Here is an 11,724-nt window from a genome sequence, read left to right on the forward strand (position 1 = left end):
CTTTCTTTCTTTCTTTCTTTCTTTCTTTCTTTCTTTCTTTCTTTCTTTCTTTCTTTCTTTCTTTCTTTCTTTCTTTCTTTCTTTCTTTCTTTCTTTCTTTCTTTCTTTCTTTCTCTTTTATTTGCTTTTTGGGTCACACCCGGAGATGCACAGGGGTTACTCATGGCTCTGCACTCAGGGACCAATGGGGAAACTGAGGCTCAGCGAGGCCAGAGGTCGGACACTTGTTTTCCAGTGGGGTCTGCCGGACCTGCATCCAGCAGTGGCAGCAACGGGGTTCACAGGTAGCCTAGACGGGCCCATGGAGGCGAAGGCTGACCAGCTGCCTCCCTGCTCCCGAAGGCGGGACTTCCGGGACAGTGATTTCCTGTCACTCAGCCCCAGGCCTGGAACAGCTGCTCCCTCGGCTCCTGAGCTGAGCCTCCTTGGCTGAGCTTTCAGTGGAGCAGGGAAGGAGGGAGGGCCAGGGGGTGTGGGAGGGTCTGGGGGGGTACGGCAGGTGTGGGGGCCTGGGAGGGTGCAGGTGGGTCTGGGGGTTTGGGGGGTGTGGGCGGGTCTGGGGGCATGGGAGGGGGGTGCGGGTGGGTCCCGGGGTGCTGAAGGGCCCAGGTGGGGGAGGGTCCAACATGCGGGAGGGTTGCGGGTGCAGAAAGATCAGGGGTGCAGGAGACTCCGGGGTGCAGGAGGGTTCAGGGCAGAGGGCACAGCTGACCTGCCATGCTGAGAGCAGCCCAGGCCCTCTGCCACCCCCTTGCTTGGCTCCAGGAGAAGCACCTCCCCCCTGCCTGCGGCAGCGTCAAGGATGCTGACCTCAGGAGCCCTCCCAGAGAGGGACCCGCCTGGAGCTGCACCCCTGCCCCTGCAGACGGCCACTGCTAGCCACTGGTTGGGGGTGACCAGGTCCCTAGCAAGCACAGAGGTCTGCCCTGTGCAGAGACACCCCAGGGGGACCAGAGATAACTCTTCCCCCTGTGTCCTGGCGAGATGGAGGCCGGGACGCGGGACCAGCAGCTCCGCGCTTGGCGGAAACGGGGTGTCAGGGGCTCAGCATAGAGTCCCCCAGGGCCGGGACAGGCCTCCAGAGAGAAGCCCAGAAGCCCAGGGGACCGTGACGGAGGCGGGTCCCTGCTGCTGTGGGGATGTCTGGGGAGGGGCTCCGCCGTCTGTTCTCAAGTGAAGGTGCTGGCACGGGGCCGGGACAGAGAAGCCGGCGATGGCCGGGTGAGGGACGAATCACCTGACTGATGCTGGGCCGTTAGGCCTGGTGGTCAGGGACGGGGGTTGGGTGGCTGGGGCCCGGGATATGGTGGGCACCTGCTGGAGAGGCCCTCTGTGGGATAAGCAACACATGTTGAGTGGTCAGCACGTGCAGTGGGTAGCGTGGCCCGCTCCTGCCCCCGCAGCTGAGCCAGGTTCTGGGTCCCCCAAGACGCCTCGGAGCTCAGCCTCTGCCCCCCAGCCGGGCTTTCTCCCGCTCCACGAGACGTTCCCATTTCACACGGAGCTGCCCCGGGGCCCTGGGGTGCTGTGGTCTCTGGGCTGAGGTAGCTGGGAAGGCAGGGCCCCTTGCCCAGGAGAGGGACCTGGGTCTGGGCAGCAGGAGCTGGCGGGGGGGTGGCCCAAGCAATGAGCAGGGCTTCAGGTGCAGCAAAGCCCCCCCAGGGCTTTGGGTCTCAAAGCCAAGAAGCTCATTGATGAATTGATTTCCAGTATTGATGCTGCTTAGAGAAGCTCGGAGAGCTGGCACGGGGTGGGGCTGGGGGGGTGGGGAGAGAGGATGGGGCCATCAAGGAGAAAGCCTGGACACTTGGAATATAAATGAGACCATCTGCTCACCTTCCGGCCGCCCTTCTGCAGTGCTGAGGGGCGCGTCACCTCGGTCTGCAGTGAGCCGCAGGCGTGGGTGTGGGGGCGCTGGCCGGTGGGGGACACGGCTCTGGAGGGCCCTCCCTGGCTCCCGGGGTGCGGCAGACGGCAGGTGTGCGTAGAAGGCTGTGTCTGCAGGAAGTAGGACATTCGCCCGGTGCCAGTGGGCAGAGCGGTCCCCCCGTAGAGAGGCAGTGGGCACCCTGGCTGAGGGTCTGAGCAGCTTGGGGAACCCGCACCCCCACCCCACTGAGGGGCCCCATGCCTGCCCAGGTATTGTTGCGAAGGAACTGAGGGGGGAGGGGCGCGGCCCAGCCATGGAGGGGGGGAGGAGGATGTGGGGGGGGGGGGTCGGTGCCTAGTGCTGGCGTGGGCAGGACGTGGGCAGAGTCGTGCCCCTCTGTGGCAGGGCACAGCAGGGCTAGTCTGGCAGGAACCAGGCAGGAGCCAGGAAGCACAGGCTGAGGATGGGCAGCCCCAAACTCAGGGGGCAGAGTCTCTGCAGGCCATAGGAGAGCCACCCCCCCCCCCCCCCAAGGTGACAGGCGCCCTGGCTCGGGGCGCACCTGAGTCGTGTCTCCAGCACCCTGGTCCCGACGGGCACAGATGCCCCCGCCCGGGACCTGAGCTGGGAGGCAGCGGGCCCTGGTGTTGACTTCCGGCCGGCATCCCCCGTGTCCCCCTGCTGGCCTGCATACCCTGCCACTGGCTGCAGGCTGCGGGCCCTCTGAGGCGGGCACTGCCCCCGGCTCCACGGCAGCCAGTGAATCACGTCTGACTGGGGCCTCTCTGGGGGGCGCAGGCCTCCACCGAGCTTACTGCACCCTCCGTGCCCTCGGCAGCCCACCTGCTCCTCCAGGGAGGATACCGCACCCAGCTCTGCACAGGAGGGGCCCCAGGGCTCAGGCTTGGCGGGCTGCAGCGCCTGCTGGGTCAGGTCCAAGTTCAGCCCAGTGGCGGCAACAACTTGCTCTGTGACTCTGGACACAGGTGGGTGGGACCCGGGGCTCGGTTCCTGACACACCAGGCTCCCCGACACTACCAGGGGCGACCCCCAAACTGTGCTGGGCGTCACCCCTAAGCACCTGAGGGCTCGGTCCCTGAGCAGAACAAAATAAAACCCAGTGCTCTCTGCTCGCAGCTCTATTATTATTAATGAACTTGTTATTATTTGGGGTTTGGTGCTCACGTCAGCGATGCTCAGGGCTGCCTCCTGGTTCTGTGCCCAGGGGCCCTCCTGGTGGTGCTGGGGTTCCCCGGTGCTTGCAGGTACGGAGCCCCTTTCAGTCATGAGCCAGGCAAGTGCCCTCCACCCTGTGCTGTGTCTCTGGCCCTAACTCTATTATTTCACAACATGTGACCTCAGGCAATGGCTTGACTGGACTTGGTTTTCTGTAAAATGGGCACAACTCAAAAGCAGGCTAAGGAGAGTCTCAGAGAGCTGGAGCTCATGCTTTATATTTGCTTGGGGCTTTATTGGGGGAGAGCACACCCAGCAGTCAGTGCTCGGGGGTTACTCCTGGCTCTGTGCTCAGGAATCACTCATGGCAGGCTTGGGGGACTCTCTAAGGGGTGCCAGGGATCGAACCCAGGCTCCTGTGTGCAAGACAAGTGCCCTCCCTGCTGTACTATGGCTCAGGCCCTAACATTTGTCGTATGGGTTTTTTTTTTTTTGGTTGGTTGGTTGTTTTTTTGTTCTCTGGCCATACCCAGTGGTCCCTCCTGGTGCAAGCCGGGAGATCCTCCTGGCTCTGCACTCAGAAATGACTCCTGGCCGTGCGAGGCTGGCCCCAACATTTGGGAGGCCCAGGTTTAGCACCTCATAATTCTCTGAGTACCACCAGGAGTGACTCTGGAGCACAAACCACAGGAAGCAGCCCCCCAGCACCAAGGGGTGTGGCCTCCCCAAACAAAACAAAGCAGGAAAATGGACATAGAGCTAAACGTTCCCCTTGGGATTGTTTGAGAGATTCAATGAGAGGACCCAGAGGCGGCTCAAAGGGCCGAGTGCCCGCTTTGCTTATGGAGCCCAGGCTCAATCCACAGGGGTCCCAGACAGCCCTAGGCAGCCCCCAGAGTAAAACTCAGTGATATAAAGCCAGTAAGCACTCGGTGCAGTGTTGACGCCTTGTCTGAGCCTGGTAGTGTCACTCGTGGCTATCGTTATTGCCTTATTGAATATGTTGTTCTCCATTGAACAGAATTTTGTTGCTGCTGGGGAGAGAACTGGGGGCTGGGGGTAGACCCAGTCAGCAGTATTTAGGGGCGATGCTTGGCTCTGCGCTCAGAGATCACTCCTGGTGATGTTCAAGGGACCAGGTATAATGCCGGAGATCCAACTAGGGTCGGCCCTGTACAAGGCAGTTGCCTCACGCGGTTCTGTCTCTCTGGCCTGAATCGAAAGTGATGGTTCTTCGCAGGACGCCCTCCCACCTTCTCCAGGCAGCGTGGTGCCGTCTGCCCAACTCTTGGCCCCCGTGACCAGTTCCCATGTGGCCTACTTCCGGCTTCTCTAAGTGCCACCTTGCCCCGCCCCCTTCCCTGGGACAAGGCTACAGTCCCCGTCCTGTACATTCACAAGGGCTCCGAGGGCCTTCTCCAGCCCCCTCTCCTGCAATTATGTAGAGCAAACAAGAGCAGCTGATGGGAACCGAGCCACTATTAGCTTAACCTTTCAGGACTGGAGCTGCTGGGAGGAGCCAGAGACTGGGGGCCAGGAGCTCATGGAGCAGGTGGGACTGGGGGGATGGGGGGAGGAGGGGACATGGCTTCAGCTACTAATGGGTAAGTGCAGGTCCTGAAAAAGCACAAAAAGGGACAAAGAACGAAAGGAAGACATCGAGTGGAATTCCAGAGACTGGAGCAAACACTGGGAAGGTGGGGGCAGGGCACCCCCGCCCCCACAGCTGTGCCGAGAGGCCTCCCCTGTGCATCACAGCCCACACTCTGTCGGAAGGGGCAGAAGGCTCCAGACAGGAAACCTCCACCTCACGTTCTGGGAGTCTCAGAACCCAGACACTCGCCCGACAGACACCCCAACACCACCAACAGTCCCCCTCTCTACGGGCAGGGAAACCCGCCCAGAGAGGACTTTTGCTGTCCCCAAAGTCACAGCAGAAACTTGGTGAATATTCAGACCCGAGCTCTTCCCTCCCTCACACCTTCCACCATCCACCATCCTCCCATCACCCTTCATCCTCCCATCACCCTTCATCCTCCCATCACCCACCATCCTCCCACCATTCATTCATCCTCCTATTATCCACCACCCTCCCATCTCCATTCATCCTCCCACCCCTTTGCCAGTGCATCCTTCCATCCATTCACCCGTCCATCCCTCACCCATGCTTCTGTTCACCCACTAGCCGTTCGTTGTTCCCGCATTCATATACATTCTTCCTTCCATCCAAGCAGTCAGGCTGGCTTCCCCCAACCTACAGGAGCTCATATATGGTGGGAATGACATGGACAGATAGAGAAACAAAATGCAGCATGAGAGTCCCACAAGCAGGACAGGGACATGACATGAGATTCTCTCCCTGAGGTAGAAGGGTCTGTGTATAGTGTGCACTCACAGCTCCCTTTCTATAAACCCAGGCAGCTTCCAGAGGGAGGTGACTTTGATCTGAGTTTTGAAGGAGGAGTTCGAGGAAGCGGAAGCTGTTGTAACTGTGATTTTCCTGGCTGAGCCAGGCTCAGGTGCTGGTTGAAGCTGAGGGAACAGCTGTGTTCTGAGGAGCTGAATGAAACAGGAGTGCCAGGAGGTGGGGAAGGGGCCCTGGTCCCATGCAGAGCTTCCTCTCCAGGGCTGTGCTTATCACGGGTGGGGTGCGGCTGGTCAGAGGACACTGCTGGGGGGGCTCCCAAGGTGGGGGGGCTCTGCCTTGCTTCTTGCTCCCACTCACGTCCCACCTGCCTTTCTTCACCAGGAGCACCAGCAGCAGACGGAGGAGCTGGACTCGGAGGCCAGGGGAGGGGAGAGCTGGTCAGGTGCTGGCACTGGCCGTGACCTGTCAGTCCCAGCCCGCTGGGGAACCAGGGAGGGAACAGTGGGTGGGTGGGGGGGCAGTGGGGAGGTTTGACTCACACTTAGCCCACAGCCTTGGCGAGACAGCAAAGAATATTTTTAGGAGCTCATTAAACAGGGAAGAAAGAAGGGAAGGGAAGGAAGGAAGACGAGGATTATGCATTATTTTTCATCCGAGTGACAGCTCTGAGCGTCTCCACTGGAACTGTCACACAGAAGAAATGGCATGTCTAATATTATTAGGGAAGGGGTGTGCGTGCGTGCTGGACGCGGGTGCCCCCCGCCCGCCGCTCCTGGGCGCCGACCCCCGAAGGCGAGCGCGTGCTGGTGTGTGAGCGGCTGAGTGCCACCCCACGGGCCGGGCCAGGCCCCGGGACCGTCGCTGGGAGAGCCGCGAAGGCGTGTGTAATGGGGCGTGTGGACTGTGTACAAGGCGGAGTAATTGTGTGTGTGTAATTCTCGGAGTGCGAGACTCGTGGCCCGGCTGCACACTTGAGACCGAGTAGGGTGGGCATGTGGGGGTGGAGGGACTTTGGGGGCGCACCTGGGTGAGCAGCAGCAGGTGTGACGGGGCAGGGGGCACCAAGGAAGGCAGAGCGGACCTCCCCTCGCTCATGCTCCCTTTCGGCTTGTGCGCAGGCAGGCTGACCCGGGGGGCCGGGCACAGACCACAGAGGTGGGCCCTAAGTTCTCTCCCCTGACCCTCGGGTGCATTTTCACACGTTCCAGCGGGGGAGCAGGTGGCTGTGGGTTCCACTGCTCCGGGGTCCCCCGACTTTCTCGGAGGGGCGACCAAACTTCCCTTACACTGGAAGCAGGTGGGGAGCAGAGCTGAACTTTGGCTGGGCCCGTGGCCCCCTGGTAGGGGGCTTGGTGGTGTCTGTGAGGCTGGGGTCTGGGGCCCCTTCTCAGGATTGCTGTGGGGTCCTGCCTCGCCTAGAGGGTCCTCGGGAAAGGGCAGGTCTGCTGCTGGGGAGCGGGGGTGGGTGGGGGTCCGACACGGGGCCGCCGCGGTAACTAAAGCCAAGCTCGTAAGTGGCTAATTGATTTCTGTTCCCTGATTAAATGTGCGGCCGCTTCACATGGCGGCAGAAGGAGGTCAGCGCTCGCCCCTCTCCTCTGCGCCCCGTGCGCAGAGACAAAGAAATTGATTTTCCAATCGATGCTCTGAGCAATGATTAAATGTTCTCAGCACAGTGGGCCTAATGAGTCCCCGAGGGGCGTGCTGGTCCTTTAATTAGAGACACCCATGGGGGGCTGCCCTGGAGCGAGGGGGTCCCTCCTCGGGAGGAGTCTCACCGGGCCGGCGGGGGGTGGGGGGAGCACCCTGGCCTAAGAGAGGCTGGGAAGAGGCCCCTGGGGGCTTCCCTCCGTCCTGACCCCCAGTCTTCAGCTAGCCAGGGGTTCTCCCTGGGCCCCCCCCACCCAAGCTTGTCCTTCGAGAGACAGAGACCGAGAGACAGAGACCGGCCGGACAAGAAATGAATCCCCGCTAAGCGGCTGCGTTTCATTACCCAGCCGCCCCATTGGAGGAGCCCGCTAAAGACCTTAGAAATTCAAATGAGACTCTCCGGGGAGAGCGGGGCTTAAACATTCCCCTGCGAGGGCGGCTTTATTGAAGGAATAAACTATATTTGCAAAGTAAGATATTGAGGCTGTCAGTTTCTCTTAGGGATATAATGAGATCCGGGGGGAGGGGAGGGCGGCCAGCGGACTGCTGCTCCCAAGGCCAGTGTCCCCGGCCAGCAGCTGGCCGCGGCGGGAGGAGCTGACCCACGCCCCTGCCCCCCACTCCCTGGTGGAACCCCGTCCCACCCTACATCAGTGGCACCCCCCTAACTCCTCAGCTCCAGAGCCAGGCGTGCAAATTGGCACCATTGGTTCCAGAAAACATGAAGTGGGAGGAACCCCTTAACCCCCCCCTATGATCCCCCCCATTTACCCACCAGCTCTGTTACTATGTGAGGGGTGGGGAGCAGACTGAAGGAGTCACGACAGCGGGGTGTGGCTGAGTCTGGGTTCTGCTATTTGGCCACTGGTGACATCAAGCTAGTTACTTAACCTCTCTGTGCCTCCACTGTCTCATCTCTAAAACACCAGTACCTTCATCAAAGGGTTTTGGGGATGATGAAATGAGTTATTCTACACAAAATACAGAGGGTGGGGCTTGGCATGTGGCTCAGGGGTGGCGCACATGTCCTGCAGATGAGGCCTGGGCTTGAGCCCTGGCATTTCAGGGGCACTAAGCTCCTCCTTGTGTGGCCCTTGTGCTCCTATAAGTGCCCCTATAAGTGAGTATGGCCAAAACAACACCTCAAATTCATCAGTAAGAAGTAGTGAGGGTGCAAGTATTCAGTGAACAACACTCGACAAACAGCTGTTATTACCGGAACGGAAGGGACTGAGGCAGTGACAGTCCTCTCCTGCTCTGACCATCACAGCGCTGCTGTCACCAGCCTCCACCATGACAAAAACAGTTACCACTATCACCACCTCCTCCTTCACCATCATAAACACAGTTACCACCAGTACCACCAGCACCTCCACCATCACAAACACAGTTAACACCATCACCACCATCACCTCCTCCGTAGAAACACAATTACCACCATCACCACCTCCTCCTTCACCATCATAAACACAGTTACCACCAGCACCTCCACCATTACAAACACAGTTAACACCATCACCACCATCACCTTCTCCATGACAGTTACCACCATCACCACCTCTTCCTCCACCATCACAGTTACCACATCACCACCTCTGCCTTCGCCATCACAAACCAGTTATCACCATCACCACCACCTCCTCCACTATTACCCCCTCCACGAAAACAGTTACCATCACCACCTCCTCCTTCACCATGACAAACACAGTTACCACCATCACCACCACCACCACCTCCACCATCACTGCCATCACCACAACCTCTATCACAAACACAGTTGCCACCATCACCACCACTATCATCATCACCTCCATTGCCAATCACTACCACCACCACTACCACCACCTTCAGCACCGTCCTCAGAGCTCCCACTGTTCTTCCTCATGGATCAGTCACGAACTGTAAGGATTCAACTGTGTCAGGAACCCAGGAAGACTGTGACCGTATGTGGCCGGGTGCAGTTCTTCCTCTCCTCCTCTCCTTTTTCTAACCCCCTTTTCACTGCTCACCCTTGGACAGAAAAGGGTGCATGGGGGAGAAACTCCAAACAATAATAGTGAGTTTTTTGTTGAAATATTGAATGTAATCAAAGTAAACTGAAAGTAAAGTGAAATTTATCAGTTACACAGGTGGGGTGGGAGGCTGGGGAGGCGGGGGGGGAAGTATACTGTGATTCTTGGTGGTGGAATATGTGCACTGGTGAAGGGATGGGTGTTTGAGCATTGTATGACTGAGACTTAAACCTGAAGGCTTTGTAACTTTCCACATGGTGATTCAATAAAAGAATAAATTAATTTAAAAAAATAAATTAAAAAAAAAAAGAAAAGGGTGCAGAGAGCCAGGTGACTGGGCCCCCCAGCTGATCCCTCAGACTCAGGCAGGAAACAGCCCTGAGCCCCTCCCTGTCAGGCTGCTGAAGTGATTGGGGAGGAGGGTCTAGTGCAATGAGGCAGCAGCTGGGACCCTGTCTCTCTCGCTGGGAGGCTTGAGTGACAGGTACAATGCCAGGTCCTAGCACCCACACAGAATGGCCACTGAGACCCAGAGCGCAGACCAAGGCTAGAGATAGAGCACAGCCAAGAGCCCGTGATGGCCTGGCACGTGATAGACTCGGGTTTGATTCCTGGCACCTCATAAGGCCCCCTGAGCCCTGCCAGGAGTGACCCCCAAGTGCAGAGCCAGGAGTAGCCCCTGAGCATTGCTGGATGTGATCTAAAAACAAACCAACTAAAAAAAATCAAAACCCAGAAGTGCAGACTAAAGTGGGGTACTGAGCTTGCTGCTAACTGCTGCACCTCCCTGGCCCCCCCATTTCCCATAGAAATGAGGGTGGGGTGGGGGCTGGAGTGATAGCACAGCGGGTAGGGCGTTTGCCTTGCACGAGGCCGACCTGGGTTCGATTCCCAGCATCCAATATTGTCCCCTGAGCACTGCCAGGGGTAATTCCTGAGTGCAGAGCCAGGAATAACCCCTGTGCATCGCCGGGTGTGACCCCCCCCAAAAAAAAGAAATGAGGGTGGGGGCTGGAGCAATAACACAGCTGGTAGGGCATTTGCCTTGCATGCCTGGATTCAATTCCCAGCATCCCATATGGTCCCCCGAGCACCGCCAGGAGTAATTCCTGAGTGCAAAGCCAGGAGCATCGCTGGGTGTGACCCAAAAAGCAAAAAAAAAAAAAAAAAAAAAGGTCACCGCATCATGGCAGAGAAAGGAGCTTAAGGACCCTGGGCTTAAATTCTGCTCTGGGGCTGAGAAAAAAGTTCACAGGGCTGGAGCACAGGCTTTACATTCAGGAGTCCAGGGTTCGAGCCCTGCACTGCGTGGTCCCCTGACGACAGCTGGGAGTGACCATCCCCCAGTACCAAAGCAAGCAGGGCGCAGCCTCCTAGCACCACCAGGTGTGGCCCCCAAATAAAAATCAATCAGTACCACTCTGTCTTCCTTGGCCTCCGTGCCCTGACCTGCAACAGGAGGGAGATAGTCTGTCTCCAGGTTTGTCCCCAAGATGGGGCACAGCCTGGCACACAGTCCTAACAGCCAGGCACATAGCGAGCCCCCGAGGACTGGATTGGCAGGAGCCGGCTGAGTGCTCCTCCAGATGGCCAATCGAATATAGTGTTTAGAAATGGCCTCCCCCAACCACCACCACCACCACCACTAACCCTCCACCAGCACCTGTCACCACCCAGCACCCCACCCTCAACCACCACCACACACAGTGATGAATCTTTTTTTTTTTTTTTTTGCTTTTTGGGTCACACCCGGTGATGCACAGGGGTTACTCCTGGCTCTGAACTCAGAAATTACTCCTGGCGGTGCTCAGGGAACCATATGGGATGCTGGGAATCGACCCAGGGTTTAAGGCAAACGCCCTACCCACTGTGCTATCGCTCCATCCCCAATGATGAGTCTTTTTTTTTTTTTTTTTTTTTTGCTTTTTGGGTCACACCCGGCGATGCACAGGGGCTACTCCTGGCTCTGCACTCAGGAATTACTCCTGGCGGTGCTCAGGGGACCATATGGGATGCTGGGATTTGAACCCGGGTCGGCTGCGTGCAAGGCAAACGCCCTACCCGCTGTGCTATCACTCCAGCCCCAATGATGAGTCTTTTTACTGGCGGAGGGGGCATACCTAGCTGTCTCAACATTTACTCTGACTTTGTGCTCAGGGGCTCAGGGGACCATTTGTAGTGGCAGGAATTTGAACCAGTAGGCCACACCAAGGCAAGCAGCTCTTACTCTCTGAACCATCTCTCTGGCCCCAAATAATACGCCCTTTTTTTTTTTTTTTTGGCGGGGGGTGAAGGGGAATGATACCCAGTGATGCTCAGGGCTTATTGCTGGTTCTGCACTCAGGAATGACTCCTGGCAGTGCTCAGGAGTGCACTCCGTGGGGGATGCCGAGGATGAAACCTGGGTTGGCCAAGGGTAAGACAGATAAACCCCTTACCTGTTGTACTGTCACTCCGGCCTCGAATAGCTCACCTTTAAGCTTGAGAGCCGGAGAGCAGACTATTTTCCTGCAATAATGGTCCAGAAGGCGGACTAGTGCCCCCCACCCCTGCTCTTTTTCTCTCTCCACAAGTCTGAGGTTCCCTTCAGAGCAGAACCAGACTTCCGGAGGGACGCCTGAACCAGGAGTTGGGATGTGCAGAGTGCT

Source organism: Sorex araneus, chromosome 3 (genome assembly GCF_027595985.1).
Source record: "Sorex araneus isolate mSorAra2 chromosome 3, mSorAra2.pri, whole genome shotgun sequence".
NCBI classification, from domain to species: domain Eukaryota; kingdom Metazoa; phylum Chordata; class Mammalia; order Eulipotyphla; family Soricidae; genus Sorex; species Sorex araneus.